Below are 16,873 nucleotides of genomic sequence, written 5' to 3' on the forward strand. Positions count from 1 at the left end.
TTCCAAGCCACTGCCTAAAATACCATCTCCAGCTAAAGACAAAACAAAGGTGTTTGGGGGGCAGTTATGGGAGGTTATCAGGTAAAGCACTGGAAACAAGGGCAAAGTTCTTATGCAGATGTAAAAGTTTCTAGAGATTTGGTCATCCTCTCTCTGGTACAGAGAGGGAGGCACATTTACAAGTGGAGAGTTCCCCAGTAAATGTCTATCTTACAAAAGGGTAACTTCTACTCAGTTTCCAGAGCTTTCCCAGTGTGTGTTGTTTCTTAAAAATAATCAGTTTAAAACAATCCTTATACCAAGATGTTGTATTTTGGGGTGACAAATTCTGCTCCCATTCAACACCATAAAGTCTATTCTGTTATAAAGAATTTGTAGTCAACAGATGTCAATTTTCTTACATTCTGAGTAGATGCTTTCATTTCTCAATTTCCCTGTAATTGTTATTTATTTGTTAAAAATCATATTTTCCACAATCTTGCTTTCCAAATTAAAATGAATTCCAAATGTTGTGCAGCATATATCCCATATGGCTTTTCTCAGAATATTAGATTGTTTATCTTCCACAATTCAAGTCACACAAACTAAATCCTCATGTGGAAATGTCAGGGGATTAAAAGAGGAAAAAGAAAAAAAATTAAAGAATACTTCAAAAGTGCCATATTTTTTTTCATATTTTCAAGGAATTGCCACAGGTAAATATATTCCATTACCATGCCAATCCATTAAGAGAGATATTTGAATAATAAGACAAAAATACCTGTATATGGAACTTGGGGATATCTATTAAGTGGAAGTCACAACTACTTATGAAACTTTTGTAGAAGGATTATTAGTATCTAATAGAAAGAGCCATGTTTTTAGTTTTGATCTTTGCAATATAAAGGACATCCTCAGGTTTAGTGTCCCAAATGCAAACTTGTGGACTTAATAGAAAACTTGATCAAGATTAGTTCAACCAAGAATGTACATAGTTGGATAAGTATTTTTCTTCTTTTTTATATATTCCAGTATCACAAGTGAATCATCTGAAAATGTTTTAGTACTTTTAGTGCATGGTACTTATAATTTAGCACTTGTAGTACTACCAAAAAAGTCTATAGTGTCTAATCTTAAGAGTTGATTATTCCAGTTGATTAGTTTTTTTATTATTAAAAAAAAAAAAAGAACTAGAAAATATTGCCTAAGCAGTAGGTACTGTGGGAAATGCTCCAGTGACCTTCCAGCCATGTGTTCAATTTGTCTTTGTGTCTGAGTTCATCACTAATTGTGTTTATAATAAATTAAAACTGTCTTCTTTGCTCATAGAAATGAAAAGGGTGTGAGGGACCTCCTCCCTAAGAAAATGGGATGGAATATATAATTGAGAAAATAATGCAGAGAGAAATGATAATGTAAAGAAGGGAATCAAAAAGGAAGGAATATTAACCAGGGGGGGAAAGCAAGAAAAAAAAAGATATTGGAATTACTTTATAAAGATGTTATTATTTCAGAAGAGGGTACATACTGATATTCTGAAAATTAATAAAGATTCCAGGTATTTGACAAGGTTAATTCTACAGTGTGGTGAATATCATGAATATGCATCCAAAATATGACAGTATGCCCCATGCCCCACTCATCTCACTCATTGATTTCACGCAATTCAGCTGATTTAAACAGGAAAGAATAATTCTCCAAGTCAAACCTTAGTAGGAAACTAACAGGAGGCCCAGGCTGGTTCTGCATCCTTAAACATGAAATACATAAATTTGGCATAATAATGAGGAACACAGGAATGATTTAGATGCTATTATAGTAAACACGATCTATTTTCTGGACCATGCATGACTCAACATCAAAACAATTGGCTAGAAACTAGGAACATAAGGTATTTTATAACATTTAGTGTGTAGTTTGTAAATGTTGTGTGAATGTCTTGCTGATCATGTGAAAAGGTTTTAAAAGTGATAACAGCAAATGTCACCACAGTAAGATGAACCTGAATAGAACTGGAGCAGGTAAAGTGTGACAAAATGCAGACAAAAGACTGAAAATGGGGAAAATAGGAAGCAGAGGAAAAAGGTGTGAATGGAGAAGCACTAATATTTGGGCTGCTGGGCAGTAGAGGCGAGGCAGCAACAATTCCTCCCAACTCAAATCACCTCACACCTGCACTTTAATCTGTGCTCCATTTTGCGTCTTTCATATCTCAGTGAAAGACCTTCCTTTTCTTCTTCGAGGGCAATTCCACTACCAGAATGTGAGGCTATACCCTCTTAACATTTCATCATGCTTAAGCCATTTTCCTGTTATTCAAAATCATTTTCCCTCAACATGTTCATTTCTGCCAGTACTAAAAAGAGAAAAAAAGAAAAAAAATTCAAACAAGCAAATTAACCTCTTTCTAATTGGTATTCCATTTGTCTACTTCCATTTACAGCCAAAATTCTTTAAACGGATTTCTTCATTCATTGTCCTCAATTTTTTTCTCTTCAATTCTTTATTATCACGTTTTAAAATTTAGCTTCTTTATCCACCCCTGCTCTGAGAGTGCTGTGGCAAGCTATTGGTCATAAATTACCTTATATTTTGTGAAAATGAATCATTTTAAATCCTTATTTTATTTGACCTTTCTGCAAAGTTTGCCAGATAATTGCCTCTAAGGAGCCTTTCCTTTGGTCTTTAAGGATTCCTGGACTGAATTCCAATGTAAGGAGGGGCCCCACCCACAACATTAAGAAATTCTCAGACTCCGGTAGGGTGTCCAAGAATCCAACCCAGTTTTGACTTTACCCAAAGACAGCATCAGATTCCACAGGTTAAGGATTCAGTCTTACAAGACTTCTCCCCCCACCCTCACAACACACACACAGTTCAGTGGTCAGTTGCAAGTCCCAGGCTATTTCTTGTGCTTCTGACCCTCCCACTACAGATTGGAGGTTCCAGTGACCTACTGCTTAGGTACTTTCAATTTGCTACAATGGCTCACAGAAGTCAAGGAAACACTTAGGTTTATAAGTTTATTAAATAATATGATAAAGGATATAAATCAACAGTCAGATGGAAGAGATGCATAAGGCAAGGTAGGGGGGTAGGGGGAAAGGGAATGGATCTTCCGTGCTGTCTCCAGGTGTTCCAGTCTCCCAGATCTGTACGTGTTCACCAACCTGGAAGCTTTCCAAACCTAGTCCATCTGTATTTTTATGGGGATTTCATTTACTAAGTCATTGGCCATTGGCTAATTCAGCCTGTAGCCCTGGAGATCTGGGGGTGGGATTGAAAGCTGGTTGGTTCTCCTGGCTATGGGCTCCCCCCATCCTTAGGTTACCTAAGGGCTTTCCAAAAGTTATGTCATTAACATAACAATAGACCTTCATCACCTTTATCACAGGAAATCCAAGGATTTTTAGGAGCTGTGACACAGAAACCATGGATGAAGACCAAATACATATTTCTTATAAATCATGATGTCTCACTGTGGTTCCCATGACAATGATTTTCTTTTTTTTTTTTTTAATTTTTTTTTTTTTCAACGTTTTTTATTTATTTTTGGGACAGAGAGAGACAGAGCATGAACGGGGGAGGGGCAGAGAGAGAGGGAGACACAGAATCGGAAACAGGCTCCAGGCTCTGAGCCATCAGCCCAGAGCCTGACGCGGGGCTCGAACTCACGGACCGCGAGATCGTGACCTGGCTGAAGTCGGACGCTTAACCGACTGCGCCACCCAGGCGCCCCATGACAATGATTTTCAAGTTCTATTTTCCTCATTGCTTTTTCCTCAGACCTTGACATGGGCTTCTTTTCCCTAAAAATTCTATAAAAGTTGACGTTCCCTGGGGTTGGGTCTTTGGAAATCATTTCACTTTCCACTTTCTTTGGGATTTTCATTCATTTCCGTGAACCTTGGTAAATGACACCCACTTTCTAATCTATTTTGAAAACTTCAGACCCACTTATCTGACCTTGTCTAGGCTAACCATGACATAAAATAAAAGTAAGTTAAAGAATAAATAAAATAAAGAATAAACAAAATAAGTAAGTTAAAGAATAAATTGGTAAGTAAGGTTGTTTTCAGGCCTTCCCTATTAATATTTGCATATTCTTGGGCTTGACACGATAAAAATATGAAACATTCTTCTATTTATAGTCATTTTACATGTGGCATAGATGTTAAACAAATTTCTCATCACCAATTCTCTTATATGCATAGAACTACATTCTCAAAATCATCAGTTCTTGCTCTAGTGCAATGGAAACTGGATGAATTCTATACAAGTATCATTTCAAATGTGTAAGTCTGTTGTCCGTTGACAGCCCACATGAGATACTACGTTTCATTTTATGTTGTTATTTTAAATGAAAACTCTTACAGTGAAATTTATGAGTTTCGACACTGGAATCACTGGCCTCCTCTATTCTTTTCCTCACCACAATTGCGTTTGGGGATTGGAGAAACTTAATTTATTTTCTTTTTTCATACAGCACATTAAATAGAGCCAATTGCAGGACTGATACAATGGTCAAAGCTACAGAAAATTGAAACTTACAAACTACTAAACTTTTATTAAGTAGCTGGCTAGTTTCCTACCTTTAACATTGAATTAGTGTATATTTTCACATATTGCTTTTTCTCTTCTTTCTTTTTTAAAAAAGGAAACCTGCATTTTCTCCCTCCAGTCTTTTTTTTTTTTTTTTTTTTTTCTAGCTGGCTCTGTTGAGGGACATCAAATTGAAAAACATAAAAATGGCATGGGAGCTGAGTTGTTCTCAATAGAGAACTGCTTTCTTGTGATTCTTAGGCAGAGAAAGAGCTGAACTTTTGGAATTTAAGTTCAGTTTAGTTTTACATAGCAATAATTTTTTGTCTAATTTGGGTGACATCTCCAAATAAATGTGAGAAAATGGACTTTCCAAAGGGAATCTGAAGTATCTAGTGAACTTTGACCATGGAGTTTCAAACAAAGGAATTTAACAAATTCTGACTTGTTTGTTTTGATTTAGAAAGAGCTTTGACCTGAGATAACACAGGACTGAATTTTTAAATTCTTTAAATTATTCAGGTCCCAGAAAACATAAGAACTGTCTTTTAATCATTTTGTCAAGAGATCCCATTGACTGAATGGATAATCCACTTCATTTATGACACTAAAGGATGAGAAGTAATTTAGTTTCACTAACTCTTGATGAGTGAAAGCTCTTATGAGCTTACATAAGTTATTTGACAGAATGAAATATAAATGCTAAATTACAAAACTCAAAGGTTTGGAATTCACTTCTGGAAGAACCAACATTGAAAAATCTTGCGTGGCTGTCATGGTTCAATTTTGTCAGCTTCGTGTGCAAAATAAATAGTAAAGCTCAGGGTTACAGCTTTTCTGCTTCTATATGTGTTGACAGATTGTGCTTATCAAAGTCTAGGGGTTCAAGAAAGGTGGCACGGCAATCATCACTGGTTCGGCCATGGCTGTCTTCGGCACTAGGGTGGTTTTAACAACAATGCAAATTGACCTCATGCTGCCCTTGAAAGTTGTGAGCTGAGGTATGGCTAGCCTTTACTGCTAGATCTCAAACACAAACGTACAAAACCGGTAGGAATTGTTGCTCAGTAAAACTGTCAAAAATGTATTCTTTTACTAATTAAATACATGGAGTGAGTTTACATATGAAATGTATTCACTATTTAAAATGCTTTACCTAGAAAGTGATTGCAAATTTTAAACAAAGATATAGAAAAAAAATATTCTTTTTAGTATGTGAGGCTAAGGTGATGTGATGTCTTTGAACATAGCTTGAAAATCAGTGTTAGTACAAAGTTATTTCAGTTAGTTGAAAGAAAAAAATAATCTTCATCTTAAAACACTTGCTTTAGCAGACTGTATTTTCCATTTATCTGAGACGGGTGTACATTTTGCTGAGTTAACATGGCTAACAAAGAAAATTGTCAATGCTCAAATATACTGTCAGTTTCCATGGAGACCAAAGAAATCATAACCCTTGGGTTCAAACAATTTGAGAAAGGCTAAATATCACACCGTGCATAAGGTAAGGAGTGAATGGGATGAAACTGAATAAGTTATGGAAATACAGTGTTACATATACCATGCTTAATATGCATAAGCTGAATTCTTTTTTCTCCTTAAATTCCCCTAAATAACGAAAGTTATAGTATGTGATGTAGTGAGTAGTGTGTACACTGACCCTGAGGTCAGAACGCTTGGATTTTAGGACTGACTCTCTCTTAACAGCTGCTTGATTTAAACAAAGTAGATACTTCAGTTATTAATTCTCTTCAAGAAGCTTAAAAGAGGGATAATCAATCAGAATGAAGACAAGCAGCTGAAGGATCAAAGGTCTAAATTCAGTCAATATTTCAACCACTTGCTTACATTCTTTTTTTTCTTTTTTGCTTTCAGAATGGTGCCTTTTCAACTTACTAATATTATGATTTCCTTAGCTTCAGTCACTGACAATCTGCGTCTCTTTGTCTGAGTCTAGCTCTACTTTTGTAGGGTGGGGTAGACCCGTGTGTTGGGATTCTCTAGTCTTCCTCTTGTGCAGTTCATGAGATTTATGTATACAAGAAACTTAAAAGAACATTATTTTGAAAACCAATACCAGAACTATCTATGACAGAACTATTAATGAGGAAACTATCATCTTTTGGAAAAATATTTATCCTAAGTTGCTTGAGTAGAAAGCCAGGTCCAAGAATATGGATATCTGAAGGGACAAAATTAAATGGAGGGAAAGAGAGAGAGAGAGAGAGAAAGAGAGAGAGAGAGGTGAGAAAAAGACAGGAATTTGATTTTTCATTTGAAATGGAAAAAGTAATTATAACAAAAGGAGAATGAAAAAGTGGGAGAGAAGATGGTAGGTGGTGAAAGAAGTTCCTCAGGGAGTGAGTATGCACAGCAAACTTTTATTAAAAGAGTAATGTCTCCTGTTGATTTCATTTGAAGTTGTCTACATATCCGTGATAAAATCCCTACATAAATCATCCCATCTTGATCTTTAGTAAAATCTGCTATACTTGAATATACTCCCAGATGCTGTGTGTATGTTTGGGGAGAGGGGAGTTGTGTTCTTACTAGTTCTTTTTAGTTCCTGGATCTAATTCCAATGTTGGAGGTAGAGGAACACCAAGTTGCTGTCTGGGAATTCAACTCAATTCTGACATTATCTTTCCAGAGACATCATTAGATCCCACATGTTACAGGTTCAGTCCTACAAGACTGCCCCCACCCACTTCAGATGCCAGTCACAAGCTCACATTTGACATTTGATGTACTTCTGACATACTGGCTGTAAATCAGGGCATTGCAGGATTTTTTTACCTCAATACCTGGGATTCGTTGTCTCGCCACTTTGAAGAATGAAGAGGTGGACACAAAATGAGCAGCAGGCAAAAGTTTATTAGAGTTTAAGATTGGAAAGGAAGAATAGTAGGGAAGATCTCTTTATAGAAAGGGGACATTTGAAAGTGAATGCCTGGGACTGTATGCAAGGGCCCTTGTTTTATTTTTTTTTATTAATTTTTTTTTAATGTTTATTTATTTTTGAGACAGAGAGACACAGAGCATGAACGGGGGAGGGTCAGAGAGAGAGGGAGACACAGAATCTGAAACAGGCTCCAGGCTCTGAGCCGTCAGCACAGAAGGGGCCCTTGTTTTATAAGGTTCTGGTTGGCACCCCTTTCCCTTCCCCCTCGTTCCTTCTCAGGTTCTACCCTTACTGGTTGGATAACTCTAGGTTCTAGGTGCTTAGTTGTCCATTCCTGATTGGTTCGACTCCACTGTGTGAGGAGTCAGACTGGTCATACTGTCCCTTGTATAACAAGTTTTATGGTTTACTTTTTTAGTTAGGTATTTTGATTGTCAAAATTCTGAGGGGAACCTGAGTAGGTGGTGTCTCAGTAGGGAGTAGGTGGTGTCAGTGACATTCTTAAGAGGGACCTTACACCCCAGGGCATTTGCTGTAGTCAAACACTTTCAGCATTTTTCCAAAATATGTGATTTTCCCCCACCCTGGGATCTCCAGTCCTAAAGTTTCCCTCTCTGCCTATTTTATCCAGTCTTTTCCTATCATAAGAGGTTCCTACTACCTCCTGCTTGGGTTTGATTAATTTGTTAAGGCAGCTCACAGAACTCAGAAAACCTGTTTATTCACCAGATTACCAGTTTGTTATAAAAAGATAAAACTCTGGAACAACCAGATGGAAGAGATGCATCAGGAAAGATATGGGGAAAAGTTGCAGTTTCCATGCCTCCCTACTTGTGCCACTCTCTCACCACCTTCATGTATTCACCAACCCAGACGCCCTCCAAACCCAGTTCTTTAGGTTTTTATTGAGTCTTCATTACATAGGCACAATTGATTAAGTCATTGGCCATTGGCAATTCAACATTCAGCTCCTCTCCTCTGCCCAGAAGTCAGTGGGATAGGACTAAAAGTTCCAATCCTCCAATGACATGGCTTATTCCTCTGGCAAATCACCAAATTAACCTAACAAAGTCACTTCAGAAATTCAAGAATTTGGGGAGCTGCAAGCCAGGAACCTTGTTTGAAGACCAAATATATATGAGAAATATATTTTGGTCATCTGAATGACCAAATGTATATTTCTTATAAATGACAATATTGCACTAATAAAGAATTTCTTCATTTGCAAACATTTATTGTCTTGTATATGCCAGACATTGTACTGGATACTGGAGGTACAGTTATTTTGGGGAGAGGTGTGATAAAAAAGAGAATGAAATGGACTAAGCATTGTTAAGAGGATTATTTAAAATGGAGTTGGGACCCAGGCTCCTGGGAGGCTCAGTTGGTTGAGCATCTGACTCTTGATTTTGGCTCATGTCATGATCCCAGGGTTGTGGGATGCACTGAGTGTGGAACCTTCTTAAGATTCTCTGTCTTTCTCCCTCTGCCCCTCTCCCCAGCTTGCACTCTCTCTCTAAAAATAAAATAAAATGAAATAAAATAAAATAAAATAAAATAAAATAGTCGGGAGGACATTGAGAAAGTGAGGCTTATGCCCATCTTCGGTCTTAAATTCTCTGAATTTTTTACTGACCTCAGCTAAAGCCAATACATCTGCTGCATGTTAAAATGGACACAACTGGACTCTCTACCTAACACTAGCCTTAGCAACCAATCACAATTATATTGATGTAACAGTGGCTATACCACCACTGATCACATTCCATTCAAAACAAGTTCTGTAAATTCTGTTTCCTCTTTAAAAACTCCAAACTCCTTTGACTCTGAAGCATGCTTTCAATTTCAGTCAAATGTATGACACCAAATTACAATCTCTAAACCCCAAATAATGCCCATATTTTATTTTGCAGCTTGCATTGTTATCTTTCATTAGTTGACAAGTATGTAGAATTCTATTAACCAATTGGACAAGCATTTAAAATGCCCATAATAAGTGCTGCATTTGAGATACATATGCGTCCTATAGAAGCAAGGAGAGGGGGCAGTATAAAATAGAGAATGTAGTAGCTGCCTTAACCACTTTACAAGAATGTTCTATGGATCAAATGTGATAGTAAAAGCACTCCACAGATATACTAGTTTAACTTTTCTGAAATTGACTGTTGTATTAGATTTAATCCTCTCCCATTACTGTATGGTACTAATAACTCAGGCTGATTATGGAAAGTAGTGAATTTGATTATTGTTGCAAGTCTTATTCAAAGATTTTAATGCAAGTTGGCTAAACCTTTTGCGCTCTTCTGTCTTTGTCCTCGCATTTAATTTTGCACTTGTATGAACCAATATTTTAGAAGGTATATTAAAGGAATTTAAACAAATATACTAAAATAAGTCACTTGTTTTCTGTTAACAAAAATCACTTCCTTTTGGAATTTTAGCTGATTGCTGGAGGTGACTTCTGGTACTTGCCTGTTAGCTGGTCTTTATTTTGGGGGGTTGGACTAATAGTTGCATGGAGAGTTTTGTAGTCAGGTTTTTCCAAAGTACTAAGCAAGTGAGGGTAACTACTAAATAGGAACCTTGGTAACTTCCACTTCTCCTGTCAGGGTGGACTAATTTTTCTTTCTCAGTCTATACAGAGTCAAATGTTGGAAACTTTGATTTTCAGTCAGAAATGTTTTAGTATTTGCTACAGACTAAATGTGTCCCCCTACCAGATTCATATGTTGAAAACTAATCCCCATATAATGGTATTTGGAGGGAGAGATTTGGAGGGTGAACGGTGCTCTTATAAAAGAGGCCCAGAGAACTGTCTTCCCCATTCTGCCTTGTGAGGACACAGAAAAAAGATGGTCATCTTCAAAGCAGGAAAAGGGTCCTCACCAGACACTGAATCTGCTGGTGTCTTGATCTTGTACTTCCCAAAGATAAGATATGAGAAATACGGGAAAGAAATTTCTGTTGTTTATAAGCTACCCGGCCCATGGTGTTCTTGTTACAGCAGCTTGAATGGACTAAAACAATACTCCTTATAGAACTTCTGCTGCTTTAGACCTACTTTACAGGCCTGGTGGACACAAAAGCAACTGTTGCTGGCAAAACTCTCTTGCTCATATGCACACATCTGTGAGGTTATGCCCTCTCCCAGAGGCAGCTAAGAGCCAACTACTGCCAGTTTTCTTAACTCAAAGTCGTCAATTATGGTGTGGCGTTTATGTGCAGGCATTTATTGAGTATTTGCTACATACCAGGAGTCATTCTAGGTGAGACTAAGCTGAATACAGGCCTCAGATGGACCCATTCCTCTGCCAGTATTCTTTCCTGCCCTGTCCTTCATTCCTCCCTCCCATATAGGTTTTACCTGACAGCGCTTTCTCATTAAATTATTTGAACAAGAATCTTCAGTTAAGGCACTGCTTCTACTGAACCTCCCTGAAGAAACAGAATTTATATTAAATGATCTTGAGATTCTCTTCATTTTAAGAATTCATTTAAAAATAAGAACAATCGGGCACCTGAGTGGCTCAGTCAGTTACACCTCCGACTTTGGCTCAGGTCATGATTTCACAGTTTGTGAGTTCGAGCCCCGAGTCTGTCTCTGGGCTGACAGCTCAGAGCCTAGAGCCTGCGTCAGATTCTGTGTCTCTCTCTGTCTGCCCCTCTGCTGCTTGCTCTGTCTCTTACATTGTCTCAAAAGTAAACAAACATTTAAAAAATTTTTTTAAAAATAGGAAAAATCACTGGGGCGCGTGGGTGGCTCAGTCGGTTAAGTGTACGACTCTTAATTTCTGCTTAGGTCATGATCTCACGGTTTGTGAGTTCAAGCCCCACAGGGGCTTTCTGCTCTCAGAACAGAACCCACTTCCTCTCTCTCTGCTCCTCCCCTCCCCCCCAAAATAAATAAACATTAAAAAAATAGGAACAATCATAGAATTTTACACTTGTAAGTGTCCATATAACCAATTGGTTTTATTTTACACTCTAAGGCCTTGATACTTTTTTTTCCAAAACATGTTCTTTTGTATTTATTGAGATATTCTGGCGACTATTTAAATGATTCTTTAGTTTCTTTATAAAACACGTGTGATTGTGCTGGAAGTAGAATAGTTATTATTGATCTTAGATCATATATTAGGATCTCTACAATAGGGGAGAACTTTAGCACTTGTATCCAAGCCATTGCAATTACTTATCAATTTTAATTTTTCCATTTTAAAAATAATATTACTTCCCTATATTATCTTATTTTCTTTGTTAAAACCAACTCATTGGTGATCTCAATGGCTCAAATGTAAAAATTTCTCTCCCCTAATGTGAAATAGACTACTGTAAGATATTCCTGAAGCCTTCTGAAATCTTATGAATCAAAGTATTTTGGAAGAACAATCCAGTCATGTAAGAACCTTTCTAGTAATTAGTACTTGAATTATTCAGCTTCAATTTTTTAGTATGAATAGTTGGAAATGGAGATCTAAGACATTTAATCTTGAGTTTCTTAGGAATTTTTTAAAATGTAGAATTCTAAGATTTTATTATCTAGAGAATTAAAATCCAGTCCTTTCTATTGATAACATTATATATTCAGATGTATAGACAACTAAAAGGACTTTAAAGAATGTGCCTAGTTATTGATAAACCCGTGATTTATCATATTCCAACATCTTGAGTTCATGTTATAAGGACATTTATTTCAGCTATCTTTCCTTTTAATGATCACATTCTTCAATCTTAAATTCTACCAGTGAATCAATTATTTGTAATCATCATGATATCTAATGAGAATGTACAGACATTTTTCAAAAAGTGAAATGAAACAGTAAAACATGAACATTTCCTTGTAACATATATCTTATCATAAGTAATGGGCCATATCTAACGAGCCAATTTTATTTTCATGGTAAAAGGGCTACTTATCCTGGCTTATTTAAACCTGTATTCCTCAAACACTGTGCTTAAATCAGTCAAACGTTTTTTCTATAAGGCTTTATAGTAACTTGCAATTTGAAACTTGGTTAACTTATGGATATTTAAAGAGAACATAATTATAGCACTCAAATTTGTCAAGTGATAGTTTCTCCAGCTCATTATTCAAAAAATTTGTAGAATTTGAGTAATATTATAAAGCTATAGGTAAAAATCAATAAAGATGATATAATTACAACTTAAAAATTGTTTACATTTTACATGTTCTTTTCTGTACTTCGCTCACATTCATATATGCATATTATATAGCTTTATCTTGATAGTTTTGTATTTTGCTTTTGCCAGTATTTTTATTTAAATAATAACGTAGTCTACGATTGACAAAGGATGTCATAATTGCTGCTCATGTCTTATAAACCAAGTCTCTCTTTATCATGTCGTATAGATATATTTGTAAGAAATTTGAGAATTTTATCTTCATTGACTTTATTGTGTGTTTTGTACATGTGAAAGCATAATACTTTCATTTCTCCCAGTTCAAAAGGGAAAGAATACAGTCACCAATAAAAAGAGTTTAGTCCAGAAAATAATATCAATACATATAGGTAGAATTAGGCACGGGTTGGATAAAATAGGGTTGTATTTTACTACAAAATTATGTTTCTGACAGGAAGAATGGGAAACAAAGCATTTTATTAAAGTGTATATGTGCCTGCATGTGTGCATGTACTAAAAAAGGGGGAAACCAAACTAATATTACTAGACACACTATGGGTAGATGTAAAGTTGAGGTAGTTTTTGTTGTTGTAATGCTGATTTTTTATTTTTTGTGTGTTTTTATTTTAATTTTTTTCAAATTTTCCTAAACATGTCAAGATTGGATCTTTGGTAGATTTTCATTTTTATTGCATTGTAAAATAATTTCCTTTAATCTTGAATGAAGAATTTTGTGATTCACTAGTGATTAGAACTTTAAACATTTGCCAGAATGAGGGGAGGTAGTCCAAGATTGCACTGTAGAGAGACCCTAAATTCATCTCTTCGCATGGACATGCTAAATCTATAGCTATATATGAAGTAATTATTGCTAGAAACGAACTGGAAACTAGATGAACAGCTTCCTCTACAACAAGGGATAAAAGCACTACATTGAGACAGGTTGGAGAGGCAGAGTCTGCCCCCAAACTAGTGTGGATGCACACAATAGGGAGAGATCTCATGGGTCTGGAGCTTCTTCCTAAGGAGTAAAGGATTTGTCCCCCACACCAGGCCCCCCACTCCTTGGGACCTCCACCACAGAAAAAAGGCTCCCTCAACATCTGGCTTTGGGGCTTACATCTAAGGGATCTGGGAGGCTGTGGGGACTTAGGATACTCCTTTTGAGGGGCTTGCATATGAACTCATTCATCTTGGGAACTAGTGAAAAAGCAGCAGTTTGAGAAATGACTAGATTATATGTGAAAGTGACTCATTTTCTAATTTTAAAGCATTTGTGGAAGAGGCAGGGACCCAGTTGGGACTTTCTTGGGGTAGAGTCACCGGAAAGTGCCATTTTTGCCCTCTCCCTGTCCCTTGCTAGTGAAGGCAGATAGATATTCAGGAACATAGACTCACTAAAGGCAAGAGCATGCCCACCACTAGTGCTCTTTCCCTGCATCACTAAAGCCATAGGTATGCCATGTCCTCAACACTCTTCCACATTGTAACTGCAGCTAATGGGCAAATGCAGTCCACACAGGGGATGCCTCTGGATCTCCTGGGTCTGGTGGCCAGAGGCGCTTGTGTTCCTGGACTCTACAGGACTATAGCAATCAGAAAGATAGGGCAGGCTACCACAACCAGGGGGGGCTGTACCCACAGCTGACCCAAACACCTCCAATCTCTTGGTGTGGATATCAGCATGGTCTGATTGAAGTTACATGGGACTTTATGTGTTTACATATGTTAAAAGCCACTGCCTGAGGATCTAGCTTCCAGTTAGCCTGAAACTACTGATAACTAAAATCTCCCCTTCAAAATTATTGAAAGATATAACGGTTTAAAAACTTGCATAATCTGGGGAAGGAAAAAAATACCCAGGTTCAGGAAGCAGAGAGAGATTCAAAGAGAACCCAAAGAGATCCATGCCAAAACACATTATAATTAAAATGTCAAAAGTTAAAAATAAAGAGAGAATCTTAAAAACAGCAAGAGAGAAACAACTTGTTACATAAAAGGGGACCCCCATTAGACTATCAGCTGATTTTCCAGCAGAAATTTTGCAAATCAGAAGTGGGGAAAGAAAGAAAGTTCCAAACATGAGTACCCAGCAATGCTGTCATTCAGAATAAGGAGATAAAGAATTTTCCAGAAAAGAAAAAGATAACAGAGTTCACTATCATAAACTGGTCTCACAAGAAATGTTAGAAGAATTTCTTTAAGCAGAAAAGAAAAGGCATTAATAACAAGAAAACATATGAAAGTAATAATCTCATTGGCAAAGGTGAATATATGATAAAGGTAGCAGAGTAACCAGTTATAAAGCCAGTATGAAGGTCAGAAGACGAAAGTAGTAAAATGAACAATGTACGCAATAATTAATTGAATAAAAAAATCAAAAGATGTAAAATATGACACCAAAACATAAAACATGGAGAGGAGGGAATACTAGCAGGAATATACAATGGGGAAAAGATGGCCTCTTCTATAAAAGGTGCTGGGAAAACTGGACAGCCAGATGCAAAAGAATAAAATTAGACCCTATATCAGGCCATACACAAAAAAATTAGCTCAAAATGGATTAAAGGCTTGAATGTAAAACCTAAAACTATAAAACTCATAGATGAAAAGTATAGGCAATAAGCTCCTGGACATCAATCAGTCTTGGCACTGAATTTTTGGATCTGACTCTAAAAGCAAAGGCAACAAAAGCAAAAATAAACAAGTGGGACTACATCAAACTAAGAGGCTTCTGTACCTCAAAGGTGGCCATCAATTAAAAGGAAAAGGCAGCCTACTGAATGGGAGAAAATATTTGCAAATCACATACCCGATAAGAGGTTCATATCTAATATACATAAACAGCTCAAACAATTCAATAGCAAAAAAATCAAACAATTCCATTAAAAAATAAGCAGAGGATCTAAATAGACATTTTTCAACTGAAGACATACAGATGACCAACAGGTATGTGAAAAGATGTTCAACATCCCTAATTACCTAGGAAATGCAAATCAAAACCACAATGAGATACTACCTCATACCTGCTAAAATTGCTATTATAAAAAAGACAAGAAATAAGAAATGTTATAGAGGAGTGAATAAAAAGGAGGAACTCTCATGCTCTGTTGGTGGGAATATAAATTGGTGCAGCTACTATGGAAAATAGTATGGAAGTTCCTCAAAAAAATTAAAAATAGATCTACCATATTATCTAGCTATTCTACTTCAAGGTCTTTATCTGAAGAAAACAAAAACATTAACTTGAAAAGATTAGGGATTGAACATCCTGATGTTCATTGGGTTATTATTTACAGTAGTCAGGATATGGATACAATCCTAAGCATCCATCAATGAAAGAATGGGTAATGAAGAAATGGTATGTATGTATAATGGAATACTATTCAGCCATAGAAAATAAAATCTTGCCAATTGTGACAACATGAATGAACCTAAAGGGTATTATGCTAAGTGAAAAAAATCAGACAGAGAAAGATAAATACCCTATGATTTCACTTATATGTGAAGTATAAAAAACAAAACAAATGAACAAACAAAACAAAACAAAATTCATAGATACAGAGAACATGTTGGTGGTTATCAGAGTGGAAAGAGATGGGAGTCTGCTGAAAGGGTGACGAAGGTCAATGGTATAGCGATAGATAGTAACTAGATATATTGTGATGATTCTTTTGTAGTGTATACAAATATTAAATTATTATGTTCTATACCTGAAACTAATATAATGTTAAATATATAAACTTTAAAAAATGAAATTAAATTTTTAAAAATTGCCATAATGTTTTCTATGGATACTCTTGAGATTTAAGTTGTGACAGATTCTGATTCACTAACAATATTTAAGGCTGGAGTCAAGATTCTCATAAATTTTAAAAACATGGCTCCAAACTTGACCCTGTCCAATTACTTTTCTGCATTGGAAGTGATTGCAATTCTGGGTCATGTCTAGGCTGCTCAGTGTAGGTATGATTTAAAAGCCATTTTCTGTAAAAAGCTTGCCCTACCAAGATAAATAACATGCGTGATAATTTCTTTCCAATTGGTTTGCTAGCACTTTTTGATTAGTATTGAAATAAGAGCAATGGCAGGTTTTGTGGTTTATCCTATTTTTTAGGACAAAAAAATGAATGTGGATTCCATTACAGTTGTAAGCTGAACCATTTTAGAATGAATCTATTGTATTTATGGACAGATATTAGTTATATAAGAAATAGTCTCAGGTGTGGATATTTTCTAAGTTGTTAAGGTTCTGGTACAAAGAATAAGCTTAAAATGTCTGTATCATTACTTTAATTTTTAGCCAAC

The sequence above is a fragment of the Panthera onca genome, chromosome F2, assembly GCF_046562875.1.
Source record: "Panthera onca isolate mPanOnc1 chromosome F2, mPanOnc1 haplotype 2, whole genome shotgun sequence".
In the NCBI taxonomy this organism is placed as follows: Eukaryota; Metazoa; Chordata; class Mammalia; order Carnivora; family Felidae; genus Panthera; species Panthera onca.